Consider the following 20,975-nt stretch of genomic DNA (forward strand, 5'->3'; position numbering starts at 1 on the left):
TAACAAATGCAAGCATAAACAATAAAATCAACTTATAAACAATTAAATAAACTACTAAAAATATCCTTCGGCATAGCAGATACAGAACTCTGCCTGAAAATTTTTTTGGGATTTGAACCAGGAACTTCTGGATATAAGACAAAGGCAATATCATTCCGCTAAGTAAATCGACTAATATTATAACAATAAAAATCTTTTTTTTTTTGGTGGGGGGAGGTGGTAATGCATTTACGCACGGAGTGTCGGATCCCACTGATTTTATTATCCAATCACCCATCAGCAAACTACGGAATAAAACCACTCCCCTTTTTAACAGGATTCGACCCGGAACCGTTTAACACATTACTTCAGGACGAGTTCTCCTATCCTAGTCTGAGAAGGCCGCTACTTAATTTTTACGACTATCCAGGTCACCCTTCTTGGTTCTAAGAATGCTGCTGACGAATCGGTCCACACTCTCCCAGTTGCTCAGGTCACGTAGCATCATCACAACCATGTTTTGGTGGCTGAGTACTCCAAGATCCACGTCTAGCCCCCGTCGAGCACATTTGCAAAATATGTTCGGTATCGTCCCGTATACCGTGGCAATGCAGGCATTTGGGGGACGACGCTTTCCCTATGACTTTGTGATAAACGGAGGAGTATCTGTTGACCCATTAAAAACCGGGTCACGTAGTACTTTATCTCTTCATGCTGCCGCCCCGTCCACGGTCTGACCAGAGGAATAAGCCTTGCGGTTAATCGTCCTCTGGTCTAATAATCCCAGGTCTCTTGCCATGGAAGAAACGTGTGAGTCCGTTCCTCCTTGCCGATGGTCTTCCGATCTTCGTCTATCTGTCGCCTTCCTAGGCAGCTTAGCGTTCCCTTATCAAAAGAGCAATGACGACGGCGACCACCGTCGCCGTCCGATATGCGGAAGCGACTCACAAGGTCACGGTGTTTTGCATCTGGACAAACCGCTTCCGGTTTCTTTCGAATCTTAATACCTGAACCCACACTTCCGCCCCGTATAACAGAACGGAATGTACCGTGACATCAGTAGTCGCCGTCTTCTAGCCTTCAGTCCGCCGACATTCGCCATGAACCGGCTGAGAGCGGTTATAGCTCTCGTACCTTTGTCGACGGCTCTCCGAAGCTGCTCAGCAAAGCTGAGTTTCCGGTCTATCATCATACTGAGGTACTTACGGCGGGTTTGGTCTGAATAACCTCTTTTCAAACCCGCAGGGTGAGAAGGGTGTTGATACGCTTCTTCGTTAGAACCACGATCTCCATTTTTCTGAGGACTAGAGACAACCCATAGTCGTCCAACCAGACATTGACTCTGTGCATGGCTCGGCTGAACCTCAGTTGTGCGCGTTCTATGTTACGGTCTGCGATAAGTAGCGCAACGTCGTCAGTGTACCCAACCAAGGCCGATTTTTCAGGCATCTCAAGCATCGGCAAACCGTTATAGACGACGTTTCAAAGGTCGGGGCCAAGAATCAACCTTTGCCCCGCCCGTAAAGTGATACCGGTTCTACGCCAGCCTACCGCGGTCTCGTAGATGAGAATGTGGTTCCTCAGATACGCGTCTATTATTCTGCGGAGGTATCGAGGCATGTGGAAGGAATGAGCAAGGGCCCGAATCATAATTGCTCCACCGTGCAGAGTTGAAAGCGTTTTTCACGTTCAATGTAACGAGATGGACCAAACGGCGCGAAACATGATTATGGTTCTCTGCTCGCCGTACTGCTTCAACAACCTCTTGAACTGCATTTGGGATCGATCGACGCTGCCGGAAACCGTACTGGTTGGGTGACAGGCCACCTGTCTAATTCATCGCTGCAACCAGCTTTTTTTTCATTAACAGCTTCTCCAATACTTTCCCAGCTGTGTCAACCGTACACAATAGGCGGTAGAAGGTTGGCAACTCTGGGTCTCCTTTGCCCTTGGGAATATAATAGTAATAAATGCATCATAGCTCTAGAGATGTGCTGCAAGAAAACAAGTGTAGTAATCGGTTAAAAAATAGTGTATGGATTATTCGTATTTCTAGACTATTCAAGACACTCACCGGTTTGATCTAGCAGTGAACGCATCTTCCCAAATCAACTGATTTGGAAGTCGAGAGTTCCAGCGTTCAATTTCCTAGTAAAGTAAAGTCAATTACTTTTATACGGATTTGAATACTAGTTCGTGGATACCGGTGTTCTTTGGTGGTTGGGTTTCAATTAACCACTCATCTCAGGAATTGTCGACTTGAGACTGTACAAAACTATACTTCATTTACACTCATACATATCATTCTTTGAAGTAATACCTGAACGGTAATACCTGGAGGCTAAACAGGAAAAAGAAAGAAAATTAACTTTGTAGAAAATTTAATTCTGAAAAAAATTGATGTAAATAACGTCTGTTAAAATTAAACAGAAATTTGAGAAGAAGTTCAAGTTTAATAAAAAGCAAAACACAGAAACTGGATCAGAAAAATGATACGATTTTAAGCAAAATATTATATATATATATATATTTTTTTTTTTTTGTCTTTAGTCATTTGACTGGTTTGATGCAGCTCTCCAAGATTCCCCATCTAGTGCTAGTCGTTTCATTTCAGTATACCCTCTACATCCTACATCCCCAACAATTTGTTTTACATATTCAAACGTGGCCTGCCTACACAATTTTTTCCTTCTACCTGTCCTTCCAATATTAAAGCGACTATTCCAGGATGCCTTAGTATGTGGCCTATAAGTCTATCTCTTCTTTTAACTATATTTTTTCAAATGCTTCTTTCTTCATCTATTTTCCGCAATACCTCTTCATTTGTAACTTTATCCACCCATCTGATTTTTAACATTCTCCTATAGCACCGCATTTCAAAAGCTTCTAATCTTTTCTTCTCAGATACTCCGATTGTCCAAGTTTCACTTCCATATAAAGCGACACTCCAGACATACACTCATCTCAGGAATGGTCAACTTCAGACTGTACAAAACTATACTTCATTTACACTCATACATATCATTCTCTGAAGTAATACCTGAACGGTAATACCTGGAGGCTGAACAGGAAAAAGAAAGAAAATTAACTTTGTAGAAAATTTAATTCTGAAAAAAATTGATGTAAATAACGTCTGTTAAAATTAAATAGAAATTTGAGAAGAAGTTCAAGTTTAATAAAAAGCAAAACACAGAAACTGGATCAGAAAAATGATACGATTTTAAGCAAAATATTATATATATATGTATATATATATATATATATATTTATATACTTTTTTTTTTTTAACCTCCGGGACCATCGTTAGGTATTAGTTCAGAGGATGAGATGAATTACAATTTTTGTAACGTGTGAAAATTCCATACCTGACCGAGATTCGAACCCGGGAACTCCGGATAAAAGGCCTAGTTACTCCCATTCGCGCTACGAAGGCCGGCTATATAGTTAAATTTAAATATATATAATACTTAAAATTAAGAATAAAACAAAGAAATACAGTTAACAAAGAAATTAGTTACAAAGAAAACAAAGAAATACAGTTAATTTTAGCTAAAAAAATTATCTTTGATAAAATAAAAAAAAATAAAAAGTATTTTACTGGAAGAAGTTTATGATGAGCTATTTCCTCAATTTAATGGCAAAGAAATGTACATTTAAATTGGAAAAAAATAAGAAAAGAAAACTGAAAAGGAAAACGTCTACCACAATCGAATAAACAACCTTTTATCCGTTCTCACCTTCTAGTTATCCTTTCTTTATCCTTTATAGACGTCAACAACTAAATTACGAGCTGTTGGTCTAAGGGATAGAAAATTGCCTTTTACAGCATCACTTACCATCCATTTATTAATTTATATCGTAAACGAAAATTTTATTTTTTATTTTTTTCTATATATTACATTTTAAAGAATGTTTAGTGTGTGTGTGTGTGTGTGTGTGTGTGTGTGTGTGTATGTGTGTGTGTGTGTGTATGTGTGTGTGTGTGTGTGTGTGTGTGTGTGTGTGTGTGTGTGTGTGTGTGTGTGTGTGCGCGCGCGTAGTGCGTGCGCGTCAAAAAAATAATGGGCTATATTAAATGCAATTAGTTATAAATATTACATTTATTTTTGCAAAAAAAATATTGAGATAAAGTTTTTCATAATAAATGCTGAAAGTGTCCACTATTTTCATTAATGCAAGCTTTTACCCTCTTTTGCATATTCCGTGCAATCTTTCGAAGAGTACCTATTCCATTTTCTCATAACTCTTGAGTTACGATGGTTTTCATTTCTTCAATAATATGTAAATTATTTTTTAATACACAATATTTTCGAAATTCCTACAGAAAAAAATTTGATGTGGTCAACACATGACTTCCTTTTAAGCCTATTAAATTATATATATACAATTTTTTTTTTTTAAATGAAAAGTATATAAAATTTTATTTCATTAATAACTTCTCATATTTTTTCGTAATTTTTTTTTTTTTTTTTTGTTATTATTCAATTATTATTTATCATAAAACTTTTTTTACAATCGGAAGTTAATAATTATTAATAAATCAATATATTTAAATTAAAAAAAAAGTTTAAAAAAAAGGAGATGAAGTCTGATTCGAACCGATGTGCCTTTCCCTTATAAAATCAAAATATTTCATTAATTAAAAGTTTATTTGACGATAACTCTGAAACCAATAAAATAAATACCACTTATGATACATCGTTGAAAGGCTCTCAATGATAGCTTATTACTACACTTAAGAAAAAGTCCAAAATTCAATTTTTTTTGATTTTGGGCTTTTTTAAACAAATTTGGATCAGTCGATTGCAATCAATGTAAGAGGTGGATAACTAGATGTTACAACAGTCAAAATTCAATGTAAAAAAACAAATGTTGTTAGATTTTTAGTAATTGAAATTTAGCAATTGAAAGTTTGATAAAACATTAAAAAATTGATCGTTACGGAACTTCACAAAATTTAACCTTTCACTTTATAAAAGTCAGAACGTAAATAAATCCAATTGTCAAAACAACCGTACTACCTATCGGATTTAATTCAAACTAGTCTCTAAACACAGTACTCGGTTCAAAATACCCCTAACTTTATTTCTACTGGTTATATCGAGAATTTCAATAGCTTTAAACTTTCCCCGGAGAACGCGAAACATTTTGCAAAAACCCGCGCGTAAATCGGTCCCGTACGTTTTTAGTCTATAGCGGACACACATACGAACATTGCCTTTTCTAACCTTATCTAGCGAGGTGTATGAGAAAAGTAATGAGATTGGTAACACTGCGAGCGATCTGGCAACGCTGTGTCTACCGGTCTGTGCTAGACCGGTTTGTTAATCCCTTCCACATGCTCAGTACGTGTTTCAACTCCGTTCAGCCAGTACATTATTTTTGGTAGCACCATCAGTGAAGTTGTGTTTTTGTTGTGTGTTTTGAAAATGGAGCATTGGAATTTAGAGCAAAGTTATGCAATCAAGTTTTGTGTTAAAAATGGGGAATCCGCGAGTGTGATCTTTGAAATGTTAAAACAGTCCTACGCAGAACATTGCATATCAAGAGCACAAGTCTTCCGCTGGCAAAAATCATTGTTGGAAGGCCAAGAACACGTTGAAGATCAACCTCTCTCAGGGAGACCTTCAACTTCAAAATCTGACGAAAACGTTGAGCGTGTGAGGGTTCTTGTGAGATCAGACCGTCGTTTAACAATAAGGATGATGAGTGAACAGTTACATTTAAACGCTTTCACCGTACATTAAATTTTGATATGACGATTTTGACATGCGAAATTGGTGCCGAAAAACATCACGTCGGAACAGAAGGACAATCGAAGAAACGTGTGCGTTGATCTTCTTGAGAGGATCGACAACGACCAAGAATTCTTCAATCGTGTGATCACAGGTAATGAATCCTGGATATTTGAGTACGATCCTAAATCAAAGCGGCAAAGCGATGGGTGGCACACTCCGTCATCTCCTCAACCGAAAAAATGTCGAATGAGCAAATCAAAGATCAAAACCATGCCGATTTGCTTTTTTGACAGTAGGGTTAACGTGCATAAAGAATTCTTTTCTCCAGGACAAACTGTCAACCAAGTCTTATACATAGGTGTCCTTGAAAGGCTCAGGAAAAGAGTAATTCGCATGAGACCAGACATTGCAGACAAGTGGATGCTTCATCAATGCCCGTGTCACACGGCCATTTCCATCAGAGAATTTTTGACCTCAAAACGCATTCCTACAGTTCCACAACCCCCCCCCCCCCCCCTATTCACCTGATTTGAGTCCTTGTTACTTTTTCCTTTTCCCGGCATTGAAACGTGTTTTAAAAGGACGTCATTTTGGAACTCACGCATTAAAAGACTGTGACTGACCAGTTAAAAGCCCTACCAGTTGAAGCCTTCCAGCGCTGCTACCAGGAGTGGGAACAACGACTCCGCCGGTGTATAGAGCTGCCTAAGGGAACTACTTTGAAGGGGATAATATAGTTGTTTGAAAAAAATAAAAACTTTGGTAAGTAAAAAGTCCGTCTCATTACTTTTCTCACACATCTCGTATATATATATATATATATTTGATCAGGTATAACTCAATGTATAAATTTTCATATGTTGTTCTGAAAACAAAAAAAAAACGGTTCTTGACGTAATAATACTCGTTTATATTTGCATATTCCTCAAACAATCATAAACATTAATTAACAAAATAAATCAATGTAAACATAATAAAATCAACAATATTAACAATGGTTATGTAAAACAATCCGTAAATATTCAACAATATAGATTGCGACAAGAGAGAGAGTTTGACAAGCACTTTCAATAGTTTAATACAACTTGACGTATATTTACGTAATGCTATGATATAACTTAAGAAAATAAGCCTACGTTCTGTTCAATATTTAAGCTATGTAAACGCACACGTATGTACAGACAAATACATATTAATCTCCTCTACCTATCTATCTACAATGACTTAATCTTAAATCTCTCAAAGGGATATACAACATATGTTTCACAAAGAGGGTGATACGTTTTTGGTTTGGGTTGAAAGCGAAGACTGTAACAAAGGAAAATAGATAAAGATAGAACTATAATATTTTGAAATAGAATTAGACGAAAAGGGAAGATAACTTAAGAAGGATCTCAACATATAAAATATGAGGGATAAAAAGAATTATGCAAAGTAGAAATATTCTTTCATAGCATATAGTAAGGTTATACATAAAACATGTACGTCAACCATTATGTATGTATATATATTTGTAATGTACAAAAAGGTTACCCTTGTCTTAATTCTTTTTTTATTATTTTTCTTTTTAATACTTTTATTCTTAAAGTTATGAAATAGTATATTTACGTATTATCCAAGGTGTTTCATGCGGTTCAGTTTTTTGACTCAAACGAATCATTTTCTTACGGTCTTAAAAATTTATTCAATTATTTCTATGAAACAAAAAAAATCGGGTGGGGCTCACCCCCCTCATTTCGGGGCTCACGGCTGTTGGTTGGATGCACAGACCTTGGATGAAGTTCCTCCGAGCTAAAGACCGACCAAGAGTTAAATGCGAGAGCCACCAAAGTATTTTTTTGAACAAAACTGAAAGTCTACAATGGAAAATTTTAGTTCCTTCATTTGGCCAACTCTACAGATAAATTGGTCGGTCTGTATGTCAGCGAGTCACTTTTAATGTATCGGATTGAAATAAAAACGAGACGTCTGCGTACTAAATTTAATTTTAACATAAAACAAACACTAAATGGTACATCATATTTATTTTGACTAATCGTTGACAATTTTGTTCAACCTTGGTCTGTGATATGAGAAGTAAGAAACATAAGGCATAATATCGACATCAAAGTACCTGGAGAACATCGATATTTTATTGGCATCTATCGATTTACTACAGGTAAAACGAAATGCTACAACATTTCCACCTGGAAATTTAGTCTGAAGAAGTACAATGTTGTGAGCTTTCGCATTCTTTAAATCTCTGTCGAACGAAAGTTGATCATAAATGCTGCGAAATAGACTAAACATATTGTTTTCAAATACTGTTTTGAAACGTCTGTCCGTTGCACGCCAATGGTCCTGCATCGTATCAATTCGACTGATGTTGATATCCATCAGCCCGGGAACGTCTTCGACAGATGTTTGGGTGTTATCTTCACCTGTTATTTCTATCAGTTCGGGTACAGTAGTGGTAGAAGTGCTCGCGCCGTTGGCATCGTTCATTGAGCGCGCCGTGCCAGCTTTGCAACGCTCCCGAAATAGTTTCGCTCGCTCTGCACCGGACATTAGGGTATATGCGTGATCTATAACCTTCCCTTTCCAACGATGTGCTTAATTTATACAGAGTGTCCCATATAAAACGCAACCAATGAATCACTCATCCATGAAATTTCAAAAGTCAAGCTTACTCCCCTACTCGTTACTGAAATGGACTCGTCCAACATCTGAACATCGCGGCGACGCAGTAGAACACTACCGATAGTAGCAACAATGCAATCATAATGTTCAGTGTATTGCTAGAGACAAGATGGTGTTTTCGCTAGATGAACGTGTTTTCATTGTCGAGTCGTACTTCAGTACGAAATCAGTGGTTGCAGTGCAAGATTTGTTTCGCCATAAGTACCCAGATAAACCGGATCCTAACAAAACATCAGTATTAAGGTCAGTCGCAAAATTTAGAGAGACCGGTTCTGTTAATAACAAGGAACACAAAAAATCTGCGTCGGTGTTGAATACAGATACAGTCACTGAAATCAAAGACCGATTATTCGCCTCGCCAAATAAATCGATCAGACATTTGTCTGCTGAAATTAATTTGTCTAAATCAACCGTTCATCGGGTGACCAAACGATTACAATTACGACCTTATCGCATTCAAACGGTTCATCGACTTCTTGAGCCCGACAAAGAAAAACGGCTACAATATTGTCAACGGTTCCGTCGATTTCTGCGTGAGGGAATTAACGTTACGGATTCTTTTTTTTTTCACAGATGAAGCACGGTTGCATTTCGACGGCTACGTAAACAGCCAAAACAGTAGAATTTGGAGTACTGAAAATCCCCACGTTTATGACGAAAAACAATTACACCCGCAGAAGTCGGGCGTGTGGTGCGCGATATCGCGGAAGAAAATAATCGGTCCTATTTTTTACGAGTACACCATTAGTGCAGAACGATATCAGGATATTTTATTTCAGTACATCGCACTCTTGGAAGAGGAAGACAGACACTGCTGGCTACAACATGACGGTGCGACATCGCACTACGCAGGTTCAACTTCTGATTTCGTCGAGGAATTCTTTGGTAATCCTGTTATCTGTCGAGGCTTGTGGCCATCAAGATCTCCAGATTTGAATGCGGCAGGTTTCTTTCTACGGGGTTACCTCAAAGAAAAAGCCTACAGCAACTAACCACGAACACTTGAACGATTGAAAGTCAATATTGAACAAGCTGTATTAAATATCCAGCCACAAACTTTGAAAAAAGTTGCAAGAAACGCTGTAAAAAGAATTGAAGCTTGTATTCAAGAAGATGGCGGCCACTTCCAACATTTACTCTAAATGTAAGGTAACGGATGGTAATAATAAAAATTACATTTACATTTACACATGCCTTTTTATTATTTCAATACCTACCAATATAAGGTTGGGTTGCGTTTTATATGGGACACCCTGTAGTTAATGTATTAATTTTAAAGTGATTGGTGCAAAATTACGACAGTTATCGTGTCCACAAGAAAGTGAAATTTATATAAATGTATATATCAATTTTTGAGCTGACGGTGGTTTTGGGGTCTGGAGGATGTGAAATGTGAAATTTTCGAAATTTTCCGGATGTCGAATCATGTTACCCATTATAATAAGTAGCATTCTTATGAAATCACTTATTATTTCAGAGGATGAATGAGGATGTTATGTATGAGTGTAAGTGATGTATAGTCTTGTACAGTCTCAGGTCGACCATTCCCGAGATGTGTGTTTAATTGAAACCCAACCACCAAAGAACACCGGTATCTATGATCTATTATTCAAATCCGTATGAAAGTAATTACCTTTACTAGGACTTGAACGTTGGAACTCTCGACTTCCAAATCAAAACTGATTTAGGAAGACGTGTTCACCAATAGACCAACCCGGTATGTTTCTTATGAAATCTATCTAAAAGACAATATAATTGTAATAATTTCCAGGGATAGATTATTATTTATTCTTATATAATGGAAAAATAATAACATGAAAAAGTTACTTAAGATTTTGTTTTTGAAGTATGGTAATTAATGATGTAAAGTTTTATTCCATCTCATTTTAGATTTAAATAAACAAAAAAAAATTTTTTTAACTCAAAAAGCCAATTTCTTTAATTATTTTCTCCTTCTCGACCTCTAAAACCAATTACCAAGAAATGTTTTTCATTTTTAACTTTTTATTTTTTTAAAGATTTTTTTTAACCTAATTTTAGTTCCAATAAATTTATTAAATAAATTAGTTTTAGAATGATTATAAATTGATATATTATTTGTTTAAAGTATTAATCATAATTATTATTTTTAATATAAATATAATATATATTTTATATTGCACTTTCTTTTCTCATTACGTTGTAATATCAGATGTGTTATTTAAAACATCTATTCATAAATGGGTTAATTACTAAGATGCTTTTAAATACATTAAAATTGCATTAAAGAGTTTCTAATATCATTTAATATTTAAAAAAAAACAAGATATTTCATATCTAGTTAGTTGCATTATTAAATTCTTGAGCTAACGATTTTGTTATATTTTAATATCTTTTTTATTCGCTGTTCAGAATTCTAAATACGTAATTTCGATATTAAATACTGATTTAAAAAAAATAAATATGTTAATATTCATATTATTTTTAATTAAAAGTTACACTTTATAAAAATAAAAAAGTTGTAAAGTTAAAGTTTTCAACACAGTAACGCACAAAGTATAATTATATGATTATATCTTAACTTTTTTTTTTTTAATTTACATTTTACCGAAAAGGAATTTCTAATTACATCTTTATGAAAAAAAACCCAGGTATAATAAACGTTTAATAAACAAATTATAAAGATACTTCTTTTCAAATATAATGAAACTAAGAAAATGTCAAATTCCATCAAGAAAAGTTTTGGTTTCTTTTGTCCAATAACAATTATAATTAAAATCGGCTCTCCTGAAAAGCCATAATTAAGTTTCCTGACAAAATCACGTGATAAGAAGATCCTTAAGGAACCCCCAAAATAAATAATGTACAATAAATAGTTGCAAGTAAACTCCAATAAAAATTTTCATGCTTAGTCATAAATTACAAAACATTAATTTTAGCACCACATAATCCAAAGAACAAACATTAATAATAAAAAGAAAAAACAAGAATAAAAATAAAGGGAAGTAACAAATAAATTAGATACGACTCCACTGAACTTGACAGTGTTCCAAACTCTTACACCGATCCTAAGTCCAGTACATACCCACCGGGTTGGTCTAATGATGAACGCGTCTTCCCAAATCAGCTGATTTGGAAATCGAAAGTTCCACCGCTCAAATCCTAGAAAAGTCAGTTATTTTTACACTGATTTGAACATTAGATCGTGGATATCGGTGTTCTTTGGTGGTTAGGTTTCAATTAACCACACATCTCAGGAATGGTCGAACTGAGACTGTACAAGACTACACTTCATTTACACTCATATATCATCCTCTGAAGTAATATCTGAACGGTAATTCCCGAAGGCTAAACAGGAAAAAGAAGTCCAGTACATGGGCTCAACCATCGGACGTCCCTGCTGTTATCGAGTAGATTAATTGCAAAGTGGTTTACATGATTCTCAAGCCTCTACAGATATTTGACACTGCTTTGCTGTGCAATCTCATGAACCGACAGGAGCTCCAGATAATCGTGAATCTCATCATTCCGCGTGAACCATAATGCTTCAGCAATCATACTCAAAACTTTGTTCTGGAATCGTTGTATAATTTCTATATTACTAGAAGTACCCGTTCCCCACAATTCTACACCGTACGTCCAGATTGAGCGAGGATATCCTTATAAATTAAGAAATTAAAACAAGAAAGTCTGTTTGTATATCTGTTTGTTTGTTTCATAAATATATCAACACGGACGCATCTAGCGGGTATAGTTTTTTGCAAAAATCTTTCTTTTCACTTAACTAATGTATATTCTGAATATGATCCAATACGGTCCATAAATACAATTTTTCGAAATACCCCGACCCCTAGCGCCACCTTTATATATTTTTTTTTGCGTCGGAGGAGGGAAAATCTTCAACCAGACGCCCAGCAGCCCGTAATGCTGTCAGTGTGGGGTTTCCTGGCGAGACAGGGACCCACTTAAAAACCTCCCCCTCACGCAATGCGATGATAGAACCACCTAAAGGATATTGGATCATCACCGCGCGTCTCTACGGGCTCACCAGTACTGACGTCAAGCAACGGCTTCCAACGTCCCCCGGCGGAACCCAGCAGCAGTGATCCTGTTGGACCTCAGCTGCCCAACCCCGAAGGCTGGCATTTCACTCTTCGCCCAAACACCACCCGATTTTCTCACCTCTTCTACAAGCTTCCAGGAGATTACATCTGGGAGGACTCAAGCGCCACCTAGCCGGTCCAAACTAATTCAGAAACCTTCGCGGACGTGCGCACAACAACTCACCAAAGTTTAATCGCTATCAGATGAATGGTATAGAAACGTATGCGGGACAAAGAAACAAACATTCATTTATATATATATATATATATATATATATATATATATAGACAGAGAGAGAGAGAGAGAATGTAAAAAATTGTTTGCAGTGACAAATTCTATAATTAAACATCAACTGTAAGTATTTTTGATTTTAATTATTCCATGTTGAAAACCCCACCATTCTTTTATGAAGACCCGTATTTATTTACAGTTAGGGTATTTGATTCATAAAATCTATCCTTCAAATGATAAAATTGGAACTAGACAAATCTGTGGAATGTTGTGGACAATGTCCTTTTCTGACAGATGGTTCTTCCATAAAAGCAACATGAACCCATAGTATTGCATCAGTTAATGTGTGACACGTTGATCAATTTTGTTAAAATTGTTAAATTTCGAGCGTAGAATTCTTTGAAAATTGTACGGTACATTTTTTTGTTTGACAGTTCGGTCAAAAATATTGTCCCGGATACACGTTTACCAAAATAATTGTTCCGTATACAGATTTATCATCGTGAAGTGGACGCTTGAAATATCTGATGAGAATTCACGGTTATTCAATACCTAATAATATGCGAACTAATGTGACAAAATAAATGATACTGGCCTTGTCTGATAAGGAATAAAGGATCGGGTTTATCTGTCAATCGACAATGTTTTTGATAAACCAGTCGCAATAATTAAAAATTTCGTCCATAAAAATGTTATGGATTGCTGATGTTCCCGGTACATTCCATCCTATTATACGGGGCGGAAGTGTGAGCCCAGAAATTAAGATTCAAGAGAAACCGGAAGCGGTTCGCGCATATGCAATACACCGCGGCCTTGCAAGTGCTTCTGCATATCAGACGGTCTCCGAGCCTGCCGTACTGGGGGTCGCCGGCATTATACTCATTACTCTGTTGGCAAAGGGAGCGTCAGGTGGCTTACAGAAAGCGACGGACAGGTGAAGACCAGGAAAAAGAATCCCCGAAAAGGAATTTACTCACATTTCTCGTTTGGAAAAATATCTAGGACCACGAGATCAGAGGAAGATGGATCGCAAGTCTTATCCCTCTGGTCAGGCCGTGGACAGAGCGGCGGCATGGAGGGGTGGAGTACTAGGTGACCTAGAATTTAATGGGTCACGGGTACTTCCACGCTTGCCTCTATGCCATAGGAAAGCGCCATCCCCCAAATGCCTCTATGCCATAGGAAATCGCCGTCCGTCCCCCGAACGCTTCTATTGCCCCGGTGTACGGGACAACGCAAACCACATCTTTATCAAATCTGCTCAGTAGATCGAGAAACACTAGAGGCAGATCTCGGAACACTTAGCCCCCACAAATGGTTGCCATGTTGCTCCGTGACCTGAGCAGCTGGAAAAGTGAGGTCCGAATCGTCGGGAATATTCTCAGGACCAAGAAAGGCGACCCGGATAGTCACGAGCCAGATGAAAATTAAGTAGCGACATCTTCAGGCAGGATAGGAGAACTGGTCCTGAATTAATGAGTGAAACGGTTCCGGGTCGAGTCCTAGTAGAGGTTTTAGTCGATAATCTGCTGATGGTGGTTGGATAAGACCCCTAGTGGGAGCCCGACACTCCGTGCGTAATGCATTTCCACCTCTTTACCAAAAAAAAAATTATTATTATTATTATAACTGTTTTTACTTCCTTGTACGAAATAAAGGAAGTATTGTAATCGTGAAAAATGTCGGTTTTCATATTTCTACGAAAATATCTATTTTGACCATCCTTGAATCCATTTTGATTAGTTTCAGCGTAACGTCTGTTCGCATAACTCAAAAAAATTAGGCATAGGATGTTGAAATTTCTTATTTAGGACTGTTGTAACATCTGGTTTTTCACCTTCTATTTTGATTGCAATCGACTGAACTAAAAATGTCCAAAAAAGCCCAAAATCCAAAAAATCGGATTTTGGTCTTTTTCTTAACTGTTGTAAAAAGCCCTCATTGAGAGCGTTTCAAAGATATATAATAAGTGGTACTTATTTTCATTGGTTCCAGAGTTAAATAAAGTTTTAATTAATGAAATATTTGGATCTTACAAGGGGTAGACACATTGGTTCGAATTGGACTACATCATCTACTTTTTTTTCTTTTTTTTTAATTTAAATATATTAATTTATTAAAAATTATTAACCGGTGATTGTAAAACAAGTTGTACAATAAATAATAATTCAATAATAACAATAAAAAAATAAAAAATATGAAAAATTATCAGAAGTTATTAATGAAATAAAATTTTATGTATTTTTAAAAATGTGTATATGTAATTTAATAGGCATTATTACATATTTTTATATGTAAAAGATTTGGTGAAAGGTCTGGCCGGCCTCCGTGGTACGAGTGGTATCATCTCGACCTTTCATCCGGTGGTCCCGGGTTCGAATCTCGACAGGCATGTCATTTTCACCCATCAAATATGGTCATTCGTCTTATCTTTTAAGTTATACCTAACGATAGTCTCGGTGGTAAAAAAAAAGTGGTGAAACATTTGATAATATGATAACTTTTTGATAATTAATTAATATATTACTAATATATATATATATATATATATATATATATATATATATATATATATATATATATATATATATATAATCATACATTATTGTTATTATTATTATGATTATTCCGCAGCCTTGCGAGTCGCGTCATACCCATTGCTACTTTAGCAAGGGAGTGCCAGGTGATCTACAGGAGGCGACGGGCAGGTGAAGACCGGGTGACCATTGCCAACGAGGAACGCACTCGCAGGTTTCTCGCATGGCAAGAGACCTGGGACCACGAGACCAGAGGACGATGGGCCGCAAGGCTTATCCCTCTGGTCAGACCGTGGACGGAGCGACGGCATGGATAGGTGGAGTATTACATGACCCAATTTTTAACGGGTCACGGGTACTTCCACGCTTATCTCCGTGTCATAGGGAAAGCGTCGTCCCCCAACTGCCTGTATTGCCCCGGTGTACGGGACGACGCTGAGCACACATTTTTCAAATGCGCTCGGTAGGCGGCAGATCGAGGGATACTAGAGGCGGATCTCGGAGCACTGAGTCCCCACAACGTGGTTGCGATGATGCTCCGTGACCTGAGTAGCTGGGAGAGTGTAGCCCGATTCTTCGGCAACATTATCAGGGCTAAAAAGGTTGACCTGGATAGTCCTGAAAATTAGGTAGCACCTAATAAGGCTAGTATAGGAGGACTCGACCGGAAATAATGTGTTAAATGGTTCCGGGTTGAGTCCTGGTAGAAAGGGGGGTGGATTTAGTCGGTAGTCTGCTGATAGTGATTGGATAATACCATCAGCGGGAGCCTGACACTCCGTACATAAATTCATTTCCACCGAAAAAAAAAAATATTATTTATTAATATATTATTTTTTATTATTTTTGATAATTAATTTTTTTTTTTATTAATTGAGGATTATAATTTAGAATCGTATTATTTTTTGATTTTCTAGTTTAATTTCTGTTTAATTTTATTTAATTATTCTGAAATTTCTGTGTAATTTTATCTACATTAAAGTTAACTATGGAATAACTAAAAACTAGATCCTGGCAAGAACAACATTGAATTATACATGCCCGACCTTTAATAAATTACAAAAAGATTCTTATATTTTAGTTCATTACTCCTTTGATATTGTTGGACAATATTCTCCCTAAGTTGGAGTTATTCTTCATTTCGTTTATTTGTTTTTTATTGCCAATCATTTAATCGTTCTTTGATTTTATATAATTCTTCTGATCTTAATTTGTGTATATGTTCTCTAGTTTCAGTAATTGTGTAACTGTCCACTTTATTAAAGAATTGAAGGATAGTATGTCACTTTCAAATGAAATAAATTTAAATGAAATACAGCAAAAAAAAAATGTGTATTGTAATTTAATAGACGTACAATGAAGTCATGTACTGTTCACATCAGAATTTTTGTTATTGTAAAGATATTATTAATGTTCAGATGATTAATTCCAACATTAAATGTTTACCAACCTCCGTGGCGCGAGTGGTAACGTATTGGCCTTTCATCCGGAGGTACCAGGTTCGAATCTCGGTCAGGCATGCCATTTTTCATATGCGTTACAAATCATTCATCTTTACTCTGAAGCAATATAGTTACTACAAAGCGTTTTAATATTATTTTATTACTAGGGTGTTTTTTTTTTTTTCATTTTTGTAACGTTCGATTCCGTATATCATGAAAATATTTTCGGTTTCATTTTTTTTTCGTTATATTTTACCATAAAATTATATATCACATAACCATCTTCCTATTTAAAAAAAAAAATTTGATTCATTGTTGTAGATCCAAAATAGCGGACAAATATTTTAAACAACTTAATAACGTAGTAATTTTGTAATTATGTATATATATATTATATATATATATATATATATATATATATATATATATATATATATACTTGTTTCTACCTCGTAATATCTCTCAGTTATGAAATATGATGCCGTTTCAAAACTTTAATATCACATTGAATAACTAAAATTTCATTCAAAAGTTTATCCTACAAGTTTCATTAATCATTTGTTTTTCTTGCTTCATGTCACGTACAGACTACTAAGCTATAAATCTTGATATTAATTTTTATTTAAGGTTAATTTCATACAATTGTATACGGAATATAAGGTTATAGAGAAAATAAAGGTTGTTTCGAGAATAGTCAGCTGGCTTTTTAATCTTCTTGTAAAACTAAATAAAAAATATCATTAGGAAAAATTGTAATTTTCGTTCTCCCCATGTCCCTCCATTTTTTTCATTTTTATATAAACATTTATATCTCAAGTTCGGATAAACGAATCACATTAATATTTGGTAAGCATCGTGGTAACAAAGTTTTAAAATTAGCAAAGAATCAGGACTTTCAAATGATAATATGGCGGCCATGTTTATTTTTCAATCCGTTATATCTTCATAAATATTACTTTTATCAAAATTTATGTTTTACTAAAATATTAAGCCTTTTATTTTGAATAAAATGACATTTTATTTTTTTAAATCGGTTAACAAATAGCCGAGTTAAGTCAAAAAATTGAATTTTTAATTTTGTGTCTGTTTTCATGTCCTCCACTTGTACGTTCAATTCGATGAAATTTTAATTATTTTTATTTATTGTTAATTCTAGTATTGTAAATTAGTATCAAAATAAATAATAATTTTCTTACAATAAACCTTACTAATATTATAATATGAATGTGAGTTTGTTTGTTTGTTACGCTTTCACGCAGAAACTACTCAACCGATCATCATGAAACTTCGTACACATATTCTCAAAGGTATTGCGAAGGACATAGGACACTTTTTAGTAAAAAAAAAAAACAATATTTTTTTCGGGAGGGTAAAAAAATTTAAATTGGTAGGTCCGACAAAACATTTGACCAAATTCAACGCCATCTGGCGTTCCAGTAAGTAAATGAAATAAAATGCCAATCCAACACTGTAATACCGAAGGTCAAGTCACTATTCAATTGAGTATAGTGCTTTTGCTGTTTCGATTCCTTCTATATTTATTGTTATTCTTCTGTCACATCTAAGCAATACTAAAACTTTTTCAGTTTTTAAGGTTACGTGCCTGTTTATTGTTTTATTTCTAACGCTATTTTTCAGTTTTTACTCTGTTTTTTTTTTTTTTCTAAAATGCCTCGGAAGCGCAAATCTAACCTGTCCAGGGATTCATCACGGGCTCGGGCGGCAAAAGTTGCTCGAACTCAATAATCTTCCGCTCACGCAGAACTAAGACGGCAACAACAAGCGAGGCGACAATATGCTTTGAGGGATAGTGAAACAACTTCTCAGAGACAAGAAAGGTTAGATGAGCAAGCTGAATGCCAAGCTACCTTAAGACCAGCTGAAATGCCAATTCAAACACAAATTCGTTTAGAAAGACAAGCTGAACAGCAGGCAGCTATAAGAGCGAGAGAAACTCCAGAACAATCGCAGGCGAGGAGAATCGTTCATGCAGAAATGCAAATCGCGCGCCGTCGAAAATTCATGGGTAACAATCGGTCTGTATTTAATAATTCTGGATTTCAATATGATCTTTCACTCGAATACCGTAAGCATTTTTAATTGGTATTGACTCGATGAATAGAAAATGTCAGCATTGTGATGCTTTGAAGTGGACATCAAACTGCTGGAATGTGCTGTTCCAGTGGTAAAGTTTCACTTCCTTTACTTGGTGAACCAGAGGAGCCTTTGAAAATTCTATATTTAAGTGTTACAGATTAGTCGAAAAAATTTTTAAGTAAAATCAGAAAGTATAACTTTTGCTTCCAAATGACATCCTTTGGAGTAGATAAAGTGATAAGAATGCCCGGATTTTCACCAACTTTTACTGTACAAGGACAGATATATCATCAAATTGGACCATTTTTTCCAGCAGATAATGAACAACATACATTTTTGCAGGTGTATTTTATGGGTGATGAAGAAAATGAAGTAAACTGTTGTTGTAAGTATATTGAAGGAGTCGAAAGAGATACAGGATTGAAAATTTAACCCGCGAGCTAAGCCGCGGGAAAAAGCTAGTAAACCTAATAATTATGATACAAAATTATAATATCAATTTTCTTCCATAACTAGACTATTTGTAAATCGATTTAAAAAAATAAAATGTAATTTTGTTCAAAATAAAAGGCTTAATATTTTAGCAAAAACATAAATTTTGATAAAACTAATATTTATAAAGATATAACAGATTGAAAAATAAATATGGCCGTTATTTTATAATTTGTGAAGGTATTTAAGTCCTATTTTGCTAATTTAAAAATTTTATTACAAAACGCTTACCAAATATTAATGTGATTCCACTATCCGAACTTGAGATATAAATTTTTATATAAAAATAACAAAATGGTGAACAGTGGGAGAACGAAGGAAATATTACAATTTTTCCGAAGGATATTTTTTGTTTAGTTTTATAAATAGAATCCGAAAAAGTATAATCAGCTCATCGTTTTAGAAACACCCTGTATATACTACATGAATAAAAATAAAATATTTTTCTTAAGTAACAAACGTAGAAAATTTAATGAAAAAAAAAATACGGTGCATGTATTTATTATGTTAATGTAATCTTTTTCGTTATAATTGAAAAAAATAAATGAAAAAATTCACGTAATATTACGAATAGCATTACAAAAGGAGTACCCAAGTTATTTTGCCTACTTGTATCGTAATGTAGTCATTGTGAATACGTTAAGTAAATAGCCTATTATTATAGGACTATTGTGCTACTTTTAAAATAATTTTATTTTTTAATTGATTTTCTTGTCAGTGATTTTATTTTACAGCAAGTGTAGATTAAGAAGTGTAAATTAAGTTTAATTTTAATTTTTAAATTTTTCTTCCTTATTTTCCTCAATGGAAGGAAAAATAAGGCCTCCTCCACCCCGTTCTCCCACCACGGAACTGTCCGACGGTGGAGAGGAAAGCGGGTCTGGCGCTAGGAAGCGCCAGAAACGCCGGGACTCCGCGCCTCCTATGGAGGCGGAGCCCGTAGCGGGCTGTAGCAAGGCTGCAGCAGCCGCCAACTCGCAGCCTGATGATGGGGCCCCATCACAGCCTGCTACCGTCAGGCGGGAGAAAATCCCGCCGATAATGCTGGACTGCCCGAAAGAGTGGCCAGCATTGGCGAGGGACATAAAGTCGAGGATTGGGGGGCGCCTGGTGGCTAAAAGCACCGGGCTCTCGATAAGGCTGCAGCTGGGCAGCGAGGCGGATTACCGGGCGGTGCAGAGTTTTCTGCACTCGAAGGGAATCGCCTTTCACTCCTTTCAGCTCCCGAAGGACAGGGAGCTGAAGGTGGTTATACGGGGGATCCCCTATGGGGCTGCCCCGGAGGAAGTAAGGGAGGAACTGACCTCCCTTGGCTATGAGGTGGTTTCGGTTAAGAAGCTCCTCACAAGGGACGGTCGGGAAACCCCGACCTGCCTAGTGGCCCTTAAGAGGACCCCTTTGGCCCGGGCCATTTATGACCTTGGCAGTATTTTTTACTGCAAGGTCGCAGTGACTGCATTTGTGTCACGAGGGGGGCCACCCCAGTGCCACAGATGCCAGAAATTTGGACACTCGTCCAATTACTGCCAGAGGGCCCAGCAATGCGTAAAGTGTGGTGGAAACCACGACACTTCTGCCTGCGTCAAGCCGCGTGAGGAACCAGCCTCATGCGTCAACTGTAAGGGGCCACATCCGGCCAATTACAGGGGCTGCCCCTATTATAAGGAGCAGACAAACAAAGTCAAGGGACTTAAAAA

The 20,975-nt window shown here is 36.1% G+C and overlaps 1 protein-coding gene across 1 annotated transcript in view; it reads left to right on the forward strand.

The window, feature by feature from the left end:
* Liprin-gamma (liprin protein kazrin) overlaps positions 1–20,975 on the forward strand; it is a 316,506-nt gene that overhangs the window by 26,368 nt on the left and 269,163 nt on the right. The gene's annotated exons all lie outside the window — the stretch shown is intronic.

This window comes from Lycorma delicatula, chromosome 13 (genome assembly GCF_047948215.1).
Source record: "Lycorma delicatula isolate Av1 chromosome 13, ASM4794821v1, whole genome shotgun sequence".
In the NCBI taxonomy this organism is placed as follows: Eukaryota; Metazoa; Arthropoda; class Insecta; order Hemiptera; family Fulgoridae; genus Lycorma; species Lycorma delicatula.